Genomic DNA, 20,450 nt, shown 5'->3' with positions numbered 1-20,450 from the left:
ATAATGGAAGTCATTAGTTCAAGCTCGGATCAAATCTGCCACATATTCCTTGGAGACTTTAACCTTCATTGGAATGACACAAATGATCCTATTATATGTTCATTTAAAATGTTCCTCTCTGACCTTAAACATCTCACAGCTTTGTAAAGGTCCTACACACAATATGGGTGCCACTCTCGACCTTATCATTGACAAAGACAAAATCATACAAATAGGAGACATCATACCCTGCGACTGGTCTGATCCATTTCAAATTCCCTTCTGCATCCTAGAAAGGGGCTTGGGTAGACAGGGCCAACCCCTTAAAGAGAAACAAACGACTTGCAATATGAGAGACCTCAACATCAATATGCTACCCTCAATCATCAAAAATAGTCTACTGCCCCCCCTAATATGACCAACCTTGACGATCTCTTGGACCATTACACTAACACGTTGTCTTACATTCTTGATTCTATAGCACCAAAGCAGCTCAAAAGGATTCCCATCAAATTTCCCAAACCGTGGTTTAATGGCTCCCTAAATGATGAACAACGCAAGACTGTCTGAGAGACCCTGGAGAAACTCGCCCTCCACCACAAATCTCACTCAACTTAGAAAAGTGAGAAGCTCCTACAACAAACACATCCGCCTGGCTAAAACAGACCACTTCAGAACTCAATTGGATGGAGCCAAAAATAGGAACAAAAAACTCTTTGAAATCATTGTGGAACAATCTAACCAATCTTCCAACCAGATCTCTATTTAGATACCCCTGCTCCCTAGTGTTGAGGACTTCACAGCTCACTTCTTGGAAAAAAATAAGGAAAATGGAGTTGGAGCTACTACTAGTCACCCCAAATCTATCACCAAAGAAACTTCCCGCAGGATCAGAGGAATTGACAGAATCCTCAACAGTATCCTCGCCTTTGGGCTGTTCGCTCAAAACAATGCCTCGTTAAACTCTTTTCTCCTCCCAGATCACACAGAGCTCCTTCACATCATGGCATCCCTTAAACGCTCCAAACATTTTGGTGACCTTTACCCGCTAAGTTATATAAAGATTTAAAATCAGTCATTCTCCCTCTTTGTTCCAGGATCATTCATGAATCCCTCTTACAGGGAAAGATTCCAGACTGCATAAAACAACTTCCGACCCATAACCAGCAGTATGACTCTAGCTAAATTGCTTGAAAAATGCGTCCATTTGCAGCTCTGCAACCACATTGAGAAATTTCAACTCCTTGATTCCCATCAGTCAGGTTTCAGATCAGGGCACACTACTGAAACAGCACTAATGCACATTGTTGATGACACCTTGAGAGCCCTTGATCAAAACGTTCTGTGTCTCCTGTTCCTTCTGTACCTGTCCTCAGCCTTCTAAACCATCCACCAAAAAAAGACTGTTGCACGTGGTGCGACCAGTAGTAGGGCCAGCCCTGGCTGGGAGTGTTAGCCCCCCCCGCAATTCGGGTCTAGTTGCGCCCCTCGTTACAGATGTGCTAAGCTGTAGAGGCAGGTAAGCTAAAATCCTTGGATTTGGTGAGCGCTAATAAGCAGCTCCACACAAAGCTGCAGAAGTACATGCACTTGTTACTCAAACTGCAAAAGTTCAACACACATCCAAGATAAAAGGGCCCTCACTGCCTGCGCTGTCCAAATATTCTGAGATGGAAATAGTCGCATGACACACCGCATACAAGCACTCCTAATTTCCTTAAGTGGAACAATAAAAGCTAAAGATAGTATTTGTGGTAACGCCTTATTAAGTAATGAATACCACAAATTAATGCATTTGAACAAACTTGAACGCAATACTAGATTTAGAAATTATATTGTCTTTGCCTTGGCTTCAAAGGAACAATACTGGAGTACACCATCTCAAAACCACTTTCTAAGTTAGGTGCTTGAGCGAACAGTTATACAAAGACTCAAAGTGCGGTGATATCAGGGGAGGGAGTACAGTGCTTACCTTCCTACGGCTAAGTGACGTCAGGGAGAATACTCTGAATCCCTATAAAAAGTAGTGTTAAAGTGCAAGACTGGTACTCCTTCAAAAAAATTAGAAAAATGCCATAGGTGGAAGCTGTAAATGGTACCTTTCTATCTGGTAAAAACATGCTTCAAACAGCGTCCACTCTGCTGCATAAAAGCTAATCTTAGCTGCTTGCCTAATGTCTGTTGTACTATATATGCGTCTCTGCAAAATATTCAAGTACCTAAACTGTAGGATTTCAAGAGCTAAATCACTTGAGGGTGCTGTGACGAACGGAACCTTAGTGCATTGCTTCAAAGATTTGGATGTACTGACAATTTCTTGTATGCATGTTCACTATGTGGGAATACTAAAACTATCTGTCCACAACTCTTTTTCTCCAAATGCATGTGAAGTTGGCGAGTGTGGTGTCCATACTGACAAGTTGTAGTGTTGGGTGAAAGGGCAGTCAAACATCTAGCACAGGATGATCTACAAGGCCTTACCAACTGTATTTCTTTCAGGGCTAATGGGAGATTTATTTTGGTTTCTCTTGCAGTCAATAGAAAAGTTTTCTAAAGTCCTATACAATAAACATCTTGTAAAGGATGAAATGGCCACTAACAATTGTGAATGTCATCTAGCTCCCCGTTGAGTCCCTATGATCCTTTTTTGCGCTCTTCTGGTACATGTTGAGTGACTGAATAAGGAATATGCTACTTACCAGTATGCATCTGTTCTTGGCATAGAGGGCTGCAGAGTGGTACATTTATGAATAGATCGCCATCTGGTGTTGGGCTCGGATGATTGCACTTGTTTTTCTCTTGGAGAAGTCTTTGTCGTCACGGGATCGATGACTCCTCCTTTGGGTGTTAGTGCGCATGGGCATCGGCTCCATCCTTAGATTGTTTTGCCTTAGTAGGGTTAGATGGAGTAGTGTAATAGAATACAGAAAGAGATGCCCATGTAAGTGTATCTAAATAAGATAATGTTGGGACAGACACAGGTTTCCGGGGAGGCAGGGAGGGCATGTACCACTCTGCAGCCCTCTATGCCAAGAACAGATGCATACTGGTAAGTAGCATATTCCGTTCGAGGCATATGGGCTGCAGATGGTACATTTATGAATAGATTATACAGCAGTTACCTCCCTAGCGGTGGTCACCCGTGTCTGTCGCAACCGTTTGAAATAGAGTTTTTAATACAGCTTGGCCCACTCTGGCTTGTTGTGTAGCCTGCACATCAACACAGTAGTGTTTTGTGAAGGTGTGTGGTGTAGACCAAGTTGCTGCTCTGCATATGTCATCTAGTGGGATGTTTCCTAAGAATGCCATAGATGCTCCTAGCTTACGTGTAGAATGAGCTCTAGGAGGAACAGCTAGTGTTCTCTTTGCTTTTATGTAACATATTTGTATACATCTTACAATCCATCTGGCAATGCCTGCTTTAGAGATAGGATTGCCCTTATGTGTTGGGGAAAACGCTACAAATAGTTGTTTAGTTTTCCTGAAATCTTGTGTCCTTTCTATGTAGTACAATATTGCCCTTTTGACATCTAAAGTATGTAGGGCCCTTTCTGCTACCGTCTGTGGTTTTGGGAAAAAGACTGGTAGTTCCACAGGTTGATTGATGTGAAATGCTGAAATTACTTTAGGCAAGAACTTTGGGTTTGTTCTAAGAACCACCTTATTCTGGTGCAACTGTAGGAATGGTTCTTGTATTGTCAATGCCTGTAATTCACTTACTCTCCTGAGGGAGGTAATGGCTATAAGGAAGGCCACCGTCCATGTAAGGAATTGTATTTCACACCTATGCATAGGTTCAAAAGGTGGTCCCATTAGTCTGGTGAGTACTATGTTGAGGTTCCAGACTGGGGAAGGTGGCAATCTTGGTGGAATGACTCTTTTAAGGCCTTCCATGAAGGCTTTTATTGCTGGCACTCTAAACAGGGATAGGTGTTGCCTGTTTTGTAGGTACACTGCTATAGCTGCTAGATGTACTCTGATAGATGTGTACGCAAGATTACATTGCTGTAAGTGTAGTAAATAGCAAATAATATCTTTTGTTGATGCGTCCAGAGGGTTGATGTTATTACTGGTGCAGTATACAGCAAACCTTTTCCACTTCGCTGCGTAGCATGCTCTGGTGGTGGGACGTCTCGCCTGCTTAATGATCTCCATACAGTTTGGGGGTAGATCTAAGTATCCAAATTCTAAGATTTCAGGAGCCAGATCGCTAGGTTCAGTTGTTTGGGATCTGGGTGCATTATTTCTCCATGGTTCTGTGTAAGGTGCATGGGTAAAATTCTTAGCTTTTGGTGTGGCACCTGTGAGAGTTGCAGGAGCGTGGTGAACCACGGCTGTCGTGCCCACGTGGGTGCTACTAGTATCATGGTCATTGAGTGTTGTTGCAGCTTTCGGACCACTAATGGGATTAGTGGGAGAGGGGGAAAAGCGTATGCAAATTTGTTGGACCAATTTATCCATAACGCATTGCCCTGTGACAGGTGGTGTGGGTACCTGGATGCGAAGCTTTGGCATTTTGCGTTCTGATGAGTGGCAAAGAGATCTATCTCTGGTTGTCCCCATCTTTGGAAGAATGGCTGCAGTATTTGGTGGTGCAGTTCCCATTCGTGTATTTGTTCTGACTGTCTGCTTAAGATGTCTGCTATCTGATTTTGAACTCCTGGTAGGTGTTCGGCTAATAGATAGATGTTTTGAGGAATGGCCCATCTCCAAATTTCCTGCGCTAGTCTGGATAGTTGGAGAGAGTGCGTCCCCCCCTGTTTTTGAATATAATACATTGCTGTCATGTTGTCTGTTCTGATCAGGACTGCTTTGTTGATAACGTGCATCTGAAAGGCTTTCAATGCTAGAAACACTACTAGTAGTTCTAGATGATTGATGTGCAGTCTTTTTTCCTGTACAATCCATCTTCCCTGTACTGTATATTTCTCCATTTGCGCTCCCCATCCGGTGAGCGATGCATCCGCTGTTATTATCACCTGTGGAATTGGTTCTAGGAACGACCGCCCCTTGGCAATGTTTGTTGTGTTCCACCACTTCAGAGAGCGGTGTGTGCGGTCGTCTACCAACACCAGATTTGTAATCTGTCCTTGAGCCTGATTCCACTGTGTCGCTAAGCATTCTTGTAGCGGACGCATTTGTAGTTTGGCATATGGTATTAGCAATATGCAGGATGACATCATCCCTAATAACTGCATGAACACTCGCGCTGTTAGTGAGTGTTGAGGTTGAAACTTTTGAATGACTGTGAGCATTGTTTGGATCCTGGCTGGATTGGGGTATACTTTGGCTTTTTCTGTGTCTATAGTAGCCCCTAGATATTGTTGAACTTTGTTTGGTTGTAGGTGGGACTTTGTGTAGTTCACTGTAAACCCTAGCTGGTGCAGCAGCTGAATTGTCTTTTGTGTGTTCTGAAGACATTCTTCTTGTGACTTGGCCTTTATTAGCCAGTCGTCCAAGTAAGGGAAGACATGTATTTGTTGTCTTCTTAGGTGAGCTGCAACCACTGCTAGGCATTTTGTGAACACCCTTGGTGCCGTTGTGACACCAAACGGAAGGACTTTGAACTGATAATGTTGTCCTTCTACCACAAACCGGAGGTATTTTCTGTGGGCTTTGTGAATGGGGATATGAAAGTAAGCGTCTTTTAGATCCAGTGTAGAAAGAAAGTCCTCTTTCTTCAGTAAAGGAAGTACTTGTTGGAGCGTGACCATGTGGAAATGTTCCGAATTTATGTATGCATTGAGAGGTCTGAGGTCTAGTATTGGCCTTAGAGACCCGTCTTTTTTGGGGATCAGGAAGTATAGGGAGTATACTCCTGTTCCTTGTTGGTGTTGTGGAACCTTCTCTATGGTATTCTTTTCTAGCAGGGATAGTACTTCTTGTTTTAACAGTGTTAGGTGATCTTGTCTCATTGGACGCTGTTTGGGGGGGATGTTTGGTGGGGTATCCGTGAGTTCCAGGCAACAACCATGTTGGATAATTTGTCTCACCCACCAGTCTGATGTGATGTTTTCCCCAGACAGGTAGGAACTGTGATAGGCGTCCCCCGACCGGTGTTATATGGTCTGGGGGGAGCTGTATGAAGTCACTGCTTTGGGGATGGAGAGTTGCGGTTGTTGTTGTTTCCTCGACCTCTACCCTTGTTGTTGTTACCTCTGTAACTGCCTCTAGAATTACCTCTGGGTGATGTCGGTGTAAAAGAGGTTGGTTGCTGGCTTGTACCTGTATTTTTGGATCCTCCTCTATAGGTGGATCTACGAAAGGAACCTCTTTGTGTTGGCTGTTGCAATGCTCCCATTGATTTAGCCGTTTCCGTATCTTTTTTCATCTTTTCTAAGGCCTCATCTGTCCCTGAGCCGAAAAGTGTTTTCTCATCAAAAGGTTGGTTCAATAATGATGTTTGTACCTCTTGTTTGAACCCTGAAACTCTGAGCCATGCATGTCTTCTTAGCATGATGCTTGTGTTTATGGATCTTGCTGCAGTGTCTGCTCCGTCTAGTGCGCACTTAATGGAAGTATTAGTTATTATCTTTCCCTCTTGTATGAGTTGATCTGCCTTCTTTTGATGTTCTTTAGGGAGATGCGTGATGAGTTTTTCTAATTCATCATAATGAGCTCTGCCATACCGTGCAAGTAGCGCTTGCGTATTAGCTATGCGCCAGCTGTTTGCCGCTTGGGATGCTACTCTCTTGCCGGAGGCATCTATTAGCGTAGACTCTTTGTCAGGAGGCGGAGCTTCTCCTGTAGTTAAAGAGTTTGCTCTCTTACGAGCATTTGTGACCACTAGTGAGTCTAGAGGAATTTGTCCCTTGATAAATATTGGGTCTTTTGGAGCTGCCTTATATTTTTTATCAATTCTTGGGTTTAATACCCTAGCCCTCACCGGGTCTTTGAATATTTCTGATGTGTGATTGAGGAGACCCTTAAGCATTGGTAGTGTTCCTGATGTTCTTTGTGCAGCAGGTAGTGTTTCTAACAGGAAATCCTCTATTTGAGGTTCTGCATGTAGCTCTACCTTGTGGTATTTTGCTGCCCTATTAATTAGTTGTACAAAACCTGTATTATCATCAGGTGGTGAAGGTTTTGAGGGATAGAGTTCAGGGTCGTTATCATTATCTGACCCTACATTATAATCTTCCCATGGGTCTGCATCCTCTGGGATCGTGTCTTCATCCTCCCTAGGATGTTCTCCCTCTCCTGTGTCACTTTCTACATCTGTTATATGTGTAGATGGGCGTGGTGTGAAAGGAGTAGTTGGCCTAGTGTGAGGAAGAGGAGAAGAGGGTGTGTCTCTAGGTTGTGGAGAAAGGGGAGAAGTTGTATTCGTCCCCATTGTTCTCTTCTTAGGAGGAGGCGTTTTGTCGTCCGACTGTTCATTCTTCCTCTTTTTAAGTAGTTCTGTCACTACCTTGCCAGTTTGTGAATCAATAAACAAAGTCTTTTGTTTGTGATCGGTTTGATGCTCCTGTGTCGGTACCGAAGTTTTTGGTTCCGAAAGGTGCTTTTTCTTCTGACTGTCCATTTGTGTTTTCGGCACCGAAAGTTTATTCGAATCCGATGTTTTCGGTGTCGAGGATGTCTTCGGTGTCGAGGTTGTCTTCGACGTCGAAGCATGTTTCGGTTTCGATATGGACTGTTTCGACTTCGAGCTTTCCTTTGTATGGAGCTTCGGTGTCGATGTCGAGGTGGGCCGTTTTTCGGATCCACCATGGTGGGAGACCGAGTGTTTCGGTTTCGGTTTCGTTGCCGGGCCCGAAGGCGAGGCGTCTGAAACTTTTTTCGGTTGTCTGACCGGGCTCGAAGGCGGGGTCGACACCGTGCGGGGTCTGTTCTTTGGTAAAGGGACGTCGTCACTCACGGTTTGATGGACGTTGATTTCCTCGACGTTGGACTCGTCCGCTTCTGACACCGCCTCGTCCTCCTCTTCTTCCTCCTCTTCGGGGCGCTGGTCCTCGAACAGCTCCGGGATTGCCTGTGACTGCATTCTCGATACCTCGTGTCGTCGGGCTCGACAGTTTCTAATCGTCGACTTGGAGGAGAATGCCGCGCAGGCTTCACAGTCCCTGGATTCGTGTTCAGGGGACAAGCAGAGGTTGCACACCTCGTGTAGGTCCTTGTGTGGAAACTTAGCACCACACGTTGGACATTTTCTGAATGGAGTCCTTTCCATGGACTACGTCGAGATGGGCCTCTTGGTCTCGTCGACGTAGCAGTTAGAAATGTTGTTGTTGACGTCGAAACGCGTCGAAATGAAAGTGTAGCCGCGTTCGACAACAATACCGTCGAATTGGAAGGGAATACGCGCCGAATATAACTTTCTTTGTCGAAGTCGATCTGGAGCGCTTCGATCCTCATCCGAACCCGATGGCGGAAATAAACAATCTAAGGATGGAGCCGATGCCCATGCGCACTAACACCCAAAGGAGGAGTCATCGATCCCGTGACGACAAAGACTTCTCCAAGAGAAAAACAAGTGCAATCATCCGAGCCCAACACCAGATGGCGATCTATTCATAAATGTACCATCTGCAGCCCATATGCCTCGAACACATTATTTCTGGTTAACCAAATGTCACGCTGTAAAGCCATGATGGGTCAGAAAAATTGTCTTTGTCCCTCTCTACTTGTTCCGTAAAACAATGTACTGATGTTGCTTATCAAAACGCACACTACCCTGCCGAGTATGTGAGAGTCTGAAAGTCTTCAAGGCTAAGGTTGCTGTTAACTCCAGGGCACTGATGTGGAGGAAGCTTATGGCTGTGGTCAACTGGCCTTTGATCTAACGATCTACTACACATGATCCCAAATCTATGATCAAATCAGAATCTATGAACGGTCTGCCCGCCAACAAGCGAAGACCTGTCCAATGAATAGCATATACACCTCTTCTATTTCGTGTTACAACTGCGCCATCCTCCCAGTCCCTTGTACTTCCTGACCACTGACTAGCAAACCCTTCATACACGGATCTCATGTGAAGCATCCATTGTGATAACAAATGATGCAATGATTTCCAAAGGTTTGGTCACCTTTCTGACCATCAGACATTGTGACACATAGTTAAGATGAAGCTCGTTCTGAGATGGGAAATCCGAGTCGTTGGGTTTGCTACTGCTTCTGATTGTTAATCTCCACTTCCAGAAACGTTCTTCATTGTGTAGGCGATGGACAGATCTTTTGCAAGTTGACAGAGCAGAACAACATAAAGAGTGGTTCATTCATATTCAGCAAAGTCACTCACTTATGCGCATGAACAGAGTAGGAGTGTGTGTCTTACATGCGATATCAGTACCAACAAAATCGTTGTAAATACCTTATGCAGAACTTCAGCACAAAGAATAGAAAATGGTGTCCCAAAAATCACAAGATTGAAAGTATTTCCAGTGCATGTGATGTCGGGTACGTGAAATAAGCGTTAACTCAGACGAGAATTAGGAAATGTAAAGCTGACACCCTCAGCTTGAATGCGCCATTTAAGTGGCTGGCACACTAATGTAAGTCTTTGGGTGTCACTTTCCTAGGAAGGAGGACTCATTGTTTACCCTCACAAAACTCTTCCTCGATGGCAACCTTTTTTTTCTTTTCTCAGAAGAGCCTGTAACTCACTAAATCTGGTATTTTCTTATGTTTACTGATTTCTTTGTGATTTATTGATTTTCACAGAAAATCGATGCAATAACGGATAGTTAACATCACCGATTTGTTTCAGGCACTTGTGATGAGACAGCCACAGGGCTTTTAGTGTGTAACGGAGGAGGAGAGGGGTTAAGGAGGCCTGGCCACTGTTTGGAGGCACCATAACCGCTGCCTCATCAATGTCCTCTTTCGCGAAAAGACAACCTCTCTTTAGGAGTGCTCTGATGCCAGGCTGTTTACCAGCCTAACCTGTAGGCCGATGCAACTGTGGATGGAAATACTCTGTGACCGGTATGTATATATGTGATATTTGATTAACACAAACCTAGTCACAAGCCGGAGGAGCACTGTACAGGGTCAAAGGGAAGTATACAGTCAAATGCAGCTGGATTCTGGGAGCTAAAGTGTACTGTTACTGTATTGTGATGTAGTGTCATGCTTGGCATCAGAGGAAGGGAAGACTTGCCCCTACATGAAGGATTTATTTGCTGTAATGCTCCCATCATTTTCGCTCTATCTGTATAATTCTTAATATGCTCTGTAAAATAATTTACTCATCGGCTGAAAAAAAGTTATGTTTCCTATCAATGTTCACATTGGTGATATGGTTCTGTACATCCGCACAACAGATGTAAACATTAAGAGAATTGCTTTCTAGGCCTCATTCCTGGTTACATATCTCCCTACCAGCTTTATTTGCTGCATTGAGGGATACCTTGATATATCTCGGCTTTGGTCCAGTCCAGACTCATCATAAAACCAGCTTCTTTCTCAAAATAATGTATTTACAATAAACTGCATACAAGCTTGATAATAAATTATGGCATGGTACCATGGAATTAGATACATGGCAATGTATCGACCCATGAGCTTGAATGAGAGTGCTTATGGCACAAATTGCAAAAGGGGGTTTGCCCTTTCCTAACTCAGACAAAAATTGCAGGAAGTCTCAAAATTAAAATATTTTGGCATTAAACCGCTCAGGGCCAGGCGTTACTTTAACAACTGGCATCAACTATGTTAGCCCTCGGTCAGCTGGCCATGGTTCCACAAGCAGTGATGGCATAGCAGAGACAGGTCTATGAAACAGGAGACAAAGTTGGCAAACTACTAAACTTGCTTGCTAACCGACACATGGCAACCAAGGTAGCTCTGTCACTGTGAGCTCCAATGGATTAGTCAGTACCAAGATAACATAAAATAGCTGCTGGACTGCCTCATTACTACAGGTACCTATAAGCTGCTCGCTCAATGACAAGCAGTGACGATGAAGCTCACAAGGTTCCGGATTATGATAGGCTCCACTGGCGCAGAGCTGAGCCCATGTATTTATGTGCCTGCAGTGTGTAAAGTGGATTATTATTTTAACTCGATATTTGATCTAGAGCTTGATTTTCAGACAGAACAGCTTAGAAACAGTGAACAGGCGTGCCTAGACTTCTGATCTATGTGGTCTCAAATAATGATCGAACACGGAGAAATAGCAAGTTAAATTAAGTCACTTTACATACCGTAGGGGAATAAAAACAGTAATTCCACTATGCACTTAGTCAGCAGACCATTCATGAAGCAGCCCCTGAATCGGGAGTTGCGGACTCCAACACTCAGTGATGACGATAATAAAGAGCTAGATCGCCTATGCATAAGCACTGCATAGGGGTTTTTTGGTCCAAGGTTCTCTAGATGGCCACCATTTTGGTTCAGCTGAATTCTGGACAATCTCTGGATTATTGCTGAATTAACAATGATATCAAAATACTTGCCAGGGTGCTCACAAACTGATTAAGGTTGACAGTGTCATGGCCACTCCCTTTCTTCTTCAAAGGGGCAATGATTTGGGGGTGCTAGGATTCACTCTTGCTATTTGCACTGGACATTGAGTCTCTCGCAGTCTTGATATGTCGAGATGCCTTTGTACGAGGCTCTGAATGAGAGAATGACATTGAAGGCGCATTATCTATAAGCGGCCCAAATTTTTCTTTTTAGGTCGCAGCCTACCAGACAGCGTAGGAATGAAAGCCGTCACCGAGTGGATGAAGAACAGCTGACTGAAGCTAAACTCAGACAAGACCCTAAGTCCTCATCCTTGGCTCCACCCCACGGACCATGCACGCAACCTGGGGTTCATCCTCGACTCTCTCCATGACAAAGCAGGTCCACGCCGTCTTCTGCTTCCACACCCTCCTCCGCATGCTCCGCAAGATCTACAGGTGGATCCCCACCGAAACAAGAAGGACGGTCACCAAGGCCCTCGTCACCAGCAGGCTGGAGTAGGGAAACGCCCTCTATGCAGGAGACTCAGCCAAACTCCTGAAACGACTTCAACACATTCAAAACGCCTGCTCCTCGACATCCCTCACCGCAGCCACATCACACCCCACCTGAGACCTGCAGTGGCTCCCCGTCAACAAGAGGATCACCTTCAAGCTCCTCACCCACGCACACAAGGCACTCCACAACAACGGACCAGCATACCCCAACAGACGACTCAGCTTGTACACCGCCAGCTCCGCTCCGCCGACCTCACCCTCGCCACCGTACCCCGCATCCGAAGAGCGACCTCCGGCGGCAGATCGTTCTCCCACCTCGCCGCCAAGACCTGGAACACCCTCCCCATCCTCCTACGGCAGACCCAGGACCTGCTAGCCTTCAGAAGACTCCTCAAGGCCCGGCTTTTCGGCAGTAGTAGCACCCCCCAACCCAGTGCCTTAAGACCCTCACAGGTGAGTAGTGCGCCATACAAATGTTCTGTTTGAATGATTGAAAAGACATCTTGGGGAGTTTCAGAAAGTTGACCTGGGAAGGCATTCCACCCTTTGTTTGCTATTGGCTTTGTGGTTTGTAACTCAAGTTCTCTGGCTTTCTATTTCCTGGCTTTATTTGACTTAGGCTGTACCACTCGAGTTTGTACCTCCCTGTGCCAAAGCCATGTTTACAGTAGTCTTCCACAAACTAATTTTCTGTAACTAACAGGTCTGTAAATCTTGTTCTTATCTCATCACATTTGCTGGGCATTCAAAGACCAAGGTCAAATGTTAAGCTGTGTCTTTGAGGGAGCTTGGTGTTTATTTTGCTTTTGGGTGAATTCAAAGTGAGAGCACTTTGAGGAAAGAGGAATGTAGCGAGCTTTCTCCATGAAACCTGCTTGTGCCTCTTTTTTAAAATGTATTTTAGACATCGCCATCTCAAAAGGTATCTTGTTCTTCAGCTGCACAAAACATTTGCCTTTAATTTGTGGGGCATGAATTTCACAATTGGCATTGTCAGGTTGGGTGGAAACATGAACGTTTCTAAACTCATGTTTGAAAACTATTACTTACAAAAAAACTGACTTTGTATGATGTACTAGTTACTTGCTTTCTTTGATGTCAATTAACTTGTAAATAAATGCTTGCCTGTTGTAAAAGGAGGCCACATGCAAAGATCAGGAGAGCGCTTGCGGGCCGGATTTTCTAGTCTTGTCTTAGTACTATAAAATGAATCAATGTGAGAATATACATTTTTTGCATTTTTGCTGAGACTTTTTCCTATTGAACACATTTTTGCGAAATTCCTCTTCTTTGGCGAGTCTATTTAATTTGGTAAACTGCATAAAACCGTATTTCAGTCTCCGCGTCAGCCTAACATATGGTGATCTTTGGCAATGTACACTCTTAATGGCCCATTCACTGTCAAACATACAAGAAGATCTTCTCACAGGAAACAGCCAGCCCCATTGTGACATAATTTAACAATGCATGTTTTTTACTTTTATGTGTAAAGCATATGCTTTATTTATGACATCTGTGGCAACTTGCTTTGAAGAGTTGGAGAAGTTTAAAGGCACATTTTACAAAAGCTTTCGTGCTTATGTTTAGCTACACAATAATTATGTATTCCATCTGCAACTGTGTCTTTCTTGGAACACATACATTTCTTAATATAGAGGATTTCCTCATTTTTCTTTGCAGGCTCTGGGGTCATGATTTGGATGGTGCAGCAGGTGATGCCACGGGGGCCAAAAGGTCTAGGAAACCCATTGAACACAGATTATTGCTATATTTTACTGCTAAACAAGCAGTCACCGGTGCAATTACCTTGCAGGCCCTCGGGTCATGATTGAATGGTACAGTAGCTGCAGTGGCACAGGGGCCAGGAGATCTAGGAAACTTAATGAACACATATGATAGCTATATTTTACAACTATACAAGCTGGCAAGTGCAATTACCTTGCACGCACTAGGTTTGCGATTTCAATGGTGCAGCAGGTGCAGTTGCACATGGGCCAAAAACTTCAGGAAACAAACTAAATACCGATTATTGCTACATTTTACAACTAAACAAGCAGTCACCAGTCCAATTCCCATGCAAGCACTAGGGTCAGGATTTGAACTGTGCAGAGGCACCGGGGCCAAAAGGTCTAGGAAACCTGCTGAATACCGATTATTGCTACATTTTACTACTAAACAAGCAGTCACAAGTGCAATTAACTTACAGGCACTAGGGCCAATATTTGAGTGGTGCAGCAGGTGCAGTGGCACATGGGCCAAAAGGTCTAGGAAACCCACTGAATACCAATTATTGCTATATTTTACTACTGCTCCTAATTCAGAACCAGCTCTGGCCGATATCTCCCTGCTCCCTGCCGACCGTCTGCCGTCCTAGTGCTTTCTGTGGGCACACTACTTACCCTTCCTCTATCTCCTAACAGGCTTCCTCCCTCTCAGGCTTCATCTTCTCCTCATCTAGGGCAATAGCAGACCTTAAAAGTGAATGGATCACCTTTTTTCACAGCATAGGTGTCTTTTATAAAAAGCACATACAAGTTGTATAAAGTCAGCACTTTATAAGAGCACCAGTTATATTGACTAAAGACACATTTTTATGGCACTGGGGAAATTACAGGATTTGGCCAAGATTTGAGGATGTTCAGCCGATGCGGAGACTAGAACCCAGTTCCCCAAGTTGGCAGCTCTTTCCGTTATTTCACGTCTATATTATAGTCATCTTCAACATGCACAAAAAACACTGACAAAGACAATAGATTTCGAATGGGCGAAACTTACTGGCTTTGCCAATGCTTGTTCAGTATTACATATAATACGATCTTAAAATACATACCTTCAGGATGTGTGCTGTATGGAAACATTTCCAAAATGTAATTTGACTAAAATGTTGTCCATGTCGAATAGCAACCCATGCCATCCAAAGTATGCACATAACTGACATGCCTTTTAGTTCACTATTGGCATTGTCAGGATGGGTGAAAGCATGAATGTTTTAAAATTCATGTTTGAAAACTATTCCTTTAAAAAAAAACTTGCACTGATTTATTCTGATGTACTACTACTTCTAAGATGAAACTGCTTTGCATGTGAATAAAATAGATTTTTAAAAATTTTGAAGAGACTTTTCATATTTTACGTTTGTTGCAAAATGTCTTAAAAAATGGAGGCAGCCCAAAAGTTATCTGAAGGAAACACTAGTTACTTGCTTTCTTTCAGGTTGATTAACCGTTTGTAAAATAGCTAAAAAACATGGGCAAAGATGTTGCATAGATAGGCAAGACCTATTGGCTTTGCCACTGCTTGTTTAAGTTATCCCAGTTGGACATGCCAGAGACTGGTATATGTAGTAAATATTTATATGGAAGCATTGCGCTTGGTGGCCAACTGGGACAAATCTACAGTTGTTTAATCCAGGGCTGACTTAGCGACTGCTTGACAATCAAAGCTGCATGATCAATCAAAGTTATGAATACTTAAGTGTAAACACCTCAAGTAACCCCATGCTATTTTGGAAATTCCAACATGGTGCCCTGTTAAAAGGTTGCAATGGGACTGCTGGGGAAGGAACACTCTGCCTACTAATCTTTTGGGTGTAGTGGTTTTGTTTAAAATGATTTCACAATTAATTGAAGACAATGACATATTTTCAAACTTCCAAACAGGACTCCGTCCAGAAACAGGCACAAAATCTGCCCTCCTTGCCATCTGGGATGACCTGAAGAACACATCTGACCACAAGCGTTTTGCTGCGCTACTCCTCTAGGACCTCTTGGCTGCCTTTGACACGGTTGACCATGACACTCTGATACAAAGAATCTACGAAGACAGCATAGAGGGGACTTCTTTAGACTGAATCAGTTCCTACGTGTAAAACAGATCTAATATCATCCATACCCCCACCTTTCTCGTCCAAAATATACTCCACAAAACCTGGGGTCCCTCAAGGCTCTATCATCTTGTCCATGCTTTTCAACATCAATATGAAGTCATTACCGATACTGATCAATCAATTTCACCTCATATGCTATAACTATGCAGAGGACACACAAATACTCCTTCAAATGGAATGCCCCAAAGACATCGGAAACACGCCAATTTTCAGTTGTCTCAGAGCCGTGGATCACTGGATGACTTGGAGCCATCTCAAATTGAATGCTTCCAAAACGGTAATACGCACGTGTGGCGATTGTAAACAGTATGACCCGCTTGCCGCCTGGTCTGATGAACTGGGATCACTGCCTAAAGTATTGAAGGAAGTAAGAAACCTCAGAATGACCATGGACTCCAAGCTATTGATGAATGCCCAAGTGGACAAACTAGCAAGATCACGCTTTGTTACTATACAAACTCTTAAACAAATCTACCCCCATTTAGGATTTCCACACGAGGTCCAAGCTACCATCTCCCTTGTTCTGTCCAAACTTGATTACACCAATAGCCTCTTCCTTGGATCACCTTTAACAACTCCACTTCCCGTTTCCAAAGTGAAAACCCTAGGGATTTTCTTGGATTCACAACTTTCTATCCATTCACACATTGGTTCGGTTGTCTCTTCTTGCTTCTTCTCCCTAAGAACAATTAGGAAAGTCTCCCGCTTTTTCTCCCTCCCGGCTTTGAAAATGATTGTCATGGCCATGGTACTGTCCCGTATTCATTATGGCAATGTTATATACAATGGGGCCCCAGCTTACGCGATCCATCGTCTGCAGCTGGTGCAGAATCAGGCTGCCCGCCTGATTCATGGCCTCCCTAAATACCATCGGGCCAGCCCACTACTTAAAGCTTTACACTGGCTGCCGGTGCGAGAGCGTGCCCTTTTCAAGCTTGGCTGTCTCACTTTTCAGGCTAGGTCAGGCACCGCCCCTGAATTTCTTTGCTCTGCCATTGTGCCCTACCTTCCAGGCAGAGAATTACGTTCCTCCCACTCGGCCCTCCTAGTCACCCCCCGCTTTAAAAAACAGAAGGCAGGTGGAGCGAGGTTCGCTGTCCTGGCTCCAGCATTCTGGAACTCTCTTCCTGTTGACCTTCGCACAACGCCCTCCTACACTCAGTTTCGGAGGGAACTCAAAACCCTCTTATTTGCGCAAGCCTACCCCGTCTAAACCCCCTCTAACTGCTGCCGTCCATCGCAACCTAAATAGCGCCATGAAACCGCTGGGTAAAAGTGCGCTGTATAAATGTTTTTAAATTCAAATTCAAACTATGAAAAGACTACAAAATATTCAGAACTCGGGTGTCAGACTACTCTTGCATATCAAACATCGAGACCACATCTGCCTTGAAAGCCCTGCATTGGTTGCCAGTTGGCAGAAGATCCACGTTCAAGCTGCTTTGTATCACCCACGAAGCGATGTATGGAATGGGACCACTCTTCATCAGGAATAAAATCAGCAAACACATTCATCATAGGAACCTTAGCTCTAGCGGGGCACCTCGCCTCAAAATCCCAAGTTACAAGAAAAAACCATGGGTGGCACATTCTTCTCTGTTCAAGCAGCCAAAATATGGAACTCTACCCCCCAACATAAGATCCACCGACAACCACCTTATCGTCCGGAAACTACTCAAGAATTTGCTCATCCCCACATAAGCACCATACGCAAGAAATATACATCATATCCCTCTGTATATAAGCATTTATTTGAACTATAGATATGTACCTATATATGTGTATTGCTTTGTATAAACATGTAGAATAATTATGTTTTTATTTTTTACTACAACTACAACACTTGAAAACCAAAGTTTATCGAATGCATCTTTAATCTACTTATACTTACTTCCTTTATGCATCTATATACCTTCCATGTACTTGGATATATTTATATTTATTACTTTCCTCTCCAAAAAAGCATATTCAATACACTATCCTATTTCTCCCCCTATACCTCTATCAATATCTTTAATCTACATATACTTACTTCCTTTATGCATCTATAAACTTTCCTTGTATTTATGGATCTATATGTTAATGACTTTCTTCTAGTTCAGCATATTCAATGCACTACTCTATTTCTCACCCAATATCTCTATTTACGTATCCTCTACATCAACTCTCTCATTCATCTCAAACCCCATACCACTACTATGATCCCCAAGATAGCCCTTTCTAGATTCTCCCCTACTCTACCCTTCCTTGCACCATCTGACACCTTTTTTTACTAGAATGATACCCCAAAACAAGCCTTTCTAAACTCTTCCCTCGGACTCTTCCCCTCCACATCCCTTTTTACTCATCCCAAGGCTCTCACTGCTGCTATGACCTCCCCCCCAAAAAAAGTCTACATCATTTACTCTTCAATCCCTCGACTATCCTTTTCAATCAAAATAACAGACTAACATGTCCACTTCTCAAATTTCATATTTCAATATACTAATTCATCACTAATTCTAAAAGCATTTCAACACCTCATCAGGGGTAGCAAGCACAATATAAATGCAAACCTTTTTTCCTCTTCTATCCATCTGCTAACCTTCTCAACCCAAATAACTGACTAATGTCCACCACTCAAATTACTTTCATATTTCACTATACTAATTCACCACTAATCCTTATGGGTTCCGGAGTACCTTGCTACTCATCAAGAAAGTGCTTCAATGCCCCATCAGGGGTAACAAGCGCTATATAAATGCAAACCTTTTTTCCTCTTCTATCTCTCCGCTATCCTTCTGAATCCAAATAACTGACAAACCTATCCACCACTCAAATTACTTTCATATTTCACTATACTAATTCAACATTAATCCTTTATAGGTTGCAGAGTAGGGTGCTACTCGCCGAAAAAGCGCTTAGGTGCCTCATCAGGTGTAGTAAGCGTAATATAAATGCAATTACAATACAATACAATAAAGGGATCACCAAATAAAGCATTGTTTGCTACAAGGTAAGATCAAATTCTTTACACAATTAAACATGGAGGAATTCAACTTGTCATAAGTCACAGTTTTATTATTACCTACAACCAAGACGTGCACTAGAAAAATACCAGCCTTTCTTATTGGCTCCACTAGAATTTGACCATTAGAGGCTACATAAATTATAGAGAGGCTGATGAAGACATAATACTGCACCCTGGTAGGAAATGCCATAGATCAATTTACTGAGCTGAGACTACACTAGGGGGCAGAACGTAGAGCGGCAGGAAAAATAGGACTAGAAGAGAAAATGGCTCATCAAGATCGTGCCATAGCAAACACCTGAGTTTAACACAATTTAAACATTTAAATAAAACCAGGAAGTGTTGGCAGCCAGCTTGTGACTCGGTAGAGTTACAAGAAAAAACATTTAAATAAAAGAAAAGGGGGAAAGGTAAGAACACCCTGACCCCCTAGGCCTATTGGGGGGGGGGGGGCAAAAAGCATTTTTTTTTAAATTGGCTGGAGTTGCGCTGGGTCAGCGATTCCCGACTAAATATATTTTTAAAAGTGAAGCTCGTCTACCTTGCTTCGTTAAATAAAGCCCTCTTGGTGGTTCAGCTCCTGGGTCAGTTTATGTAGTATTGCAGTGGGTGCCTAAGCGACAAACCCCTGTGCCGCGGGGACCACCACCTCCCCAGGGTTAATTATTAAAAAAGTGTAAAATGTGGGTGCCCTGGGCACCCACACTACCGGCCAGGCCTGTTGGATGGGGTTCCAGGGGGCAACATCAGCAAGGGAGGGGGGCCACGAGGCCCCTCCCTTCCATTTCTTTCTTTTTAAATATAGAAAAGGGGGCAGGCTCCAGAGGATTTGAAAATGGCCCTTAAGGGGGGGGAGGCACACTCTGCCCTTGTTGCTAAAAATATATATATATTTTTTCAAGTGGCCCGGGAGTGGTGCAAATGGCCCATTGAAGGGGGGCCATGCAGCCCCGCTCCATTCAAAAATATATTTGCCAGCGGTCATGTCCCCTTCACCCTCACTCAGCAAATGTGCTTCAGGCACAATGGTGGTTGGGGGACGAAGACCCTTATGATGTTTATGGTCCACGGGGTCCAGGAACCCCTTCTGTTACCTCCATTAACTGCCAGATAGCAGGATTACAGAGGATTTGGAGGTGAAGAGCCCTTTCTCCACCACTCTGCAAATGCGTCTCCTGGCCTCAGGACTAAGTGGACTTCTTCCCCAACCAGAAGTGCACCAGGAAGTGCATTTGCACAGTGGTGGAGAAAGATGTGCGCGGCCTCGTACGACCTCTCAGCAATCCAGCTTTGTGAGTCTTATCGGAGGTAACAGGAGGGCTAGTTGGCCCTCAAGGACCCTCAGTAGCCAAGGAGACTTCATCCCCCTACTAGTAGTGCTCTAGGAGGCGCGTTTGCAGAGTGGTGGAGAAATGGTGCATGGCCTCTGATAACCTTTCAGCAATCCTGCTGTGTGGGACTTACTGTAGGTAACAGGAGGGGTAGGTGGGCCCCAAGGACGTCCTGGAGTGCCACAAATGTATGAATGACCTTAACCTGTGGGGTAGCGTACTCCTGAATCTGTGCCTCTCATGAGCTGTATAATTACACTTACGATTGTGGATGTGTCTTATCTTGTAGTATCAAGACTTTAATAAAAAGAGACTATGGAACTGCACTGTGACCT

At 43.8% G+C, this 20,450-nt stretch overlaps 1 protein-coding gene across 1 annotated transcript in view; it reads right to left on the bottom strand.

The window, feature by feature from the left end:
* Positions 1–20,450, bottom strand: part of LOC144773041 (von Willebrand factor A domain-containing protein 5A-like) — a 584,045-nt gene that overhangs the window by 478,875 nt on the left and 84,720 nt on the right. The window lies entirely within an intron of this gene.

This window comes from Lissotriton helveticus, chromosome 8 (assembly GCF_964261635.1).
Source record: "Lissotriton helveticus chromosome 8, aLisHel1.1, whole genome shotgun sequence".
NCBI lineage: Eukaryota > Metazoa > Chordata > Amphibia > Caudata > Salamandridae > Lissotriton > Lissotriton helveticus.
Note: the sequence above shows the minus strand (reverse complement) of the source record. Positions and strands in the feature narration are given on the sequence as shown.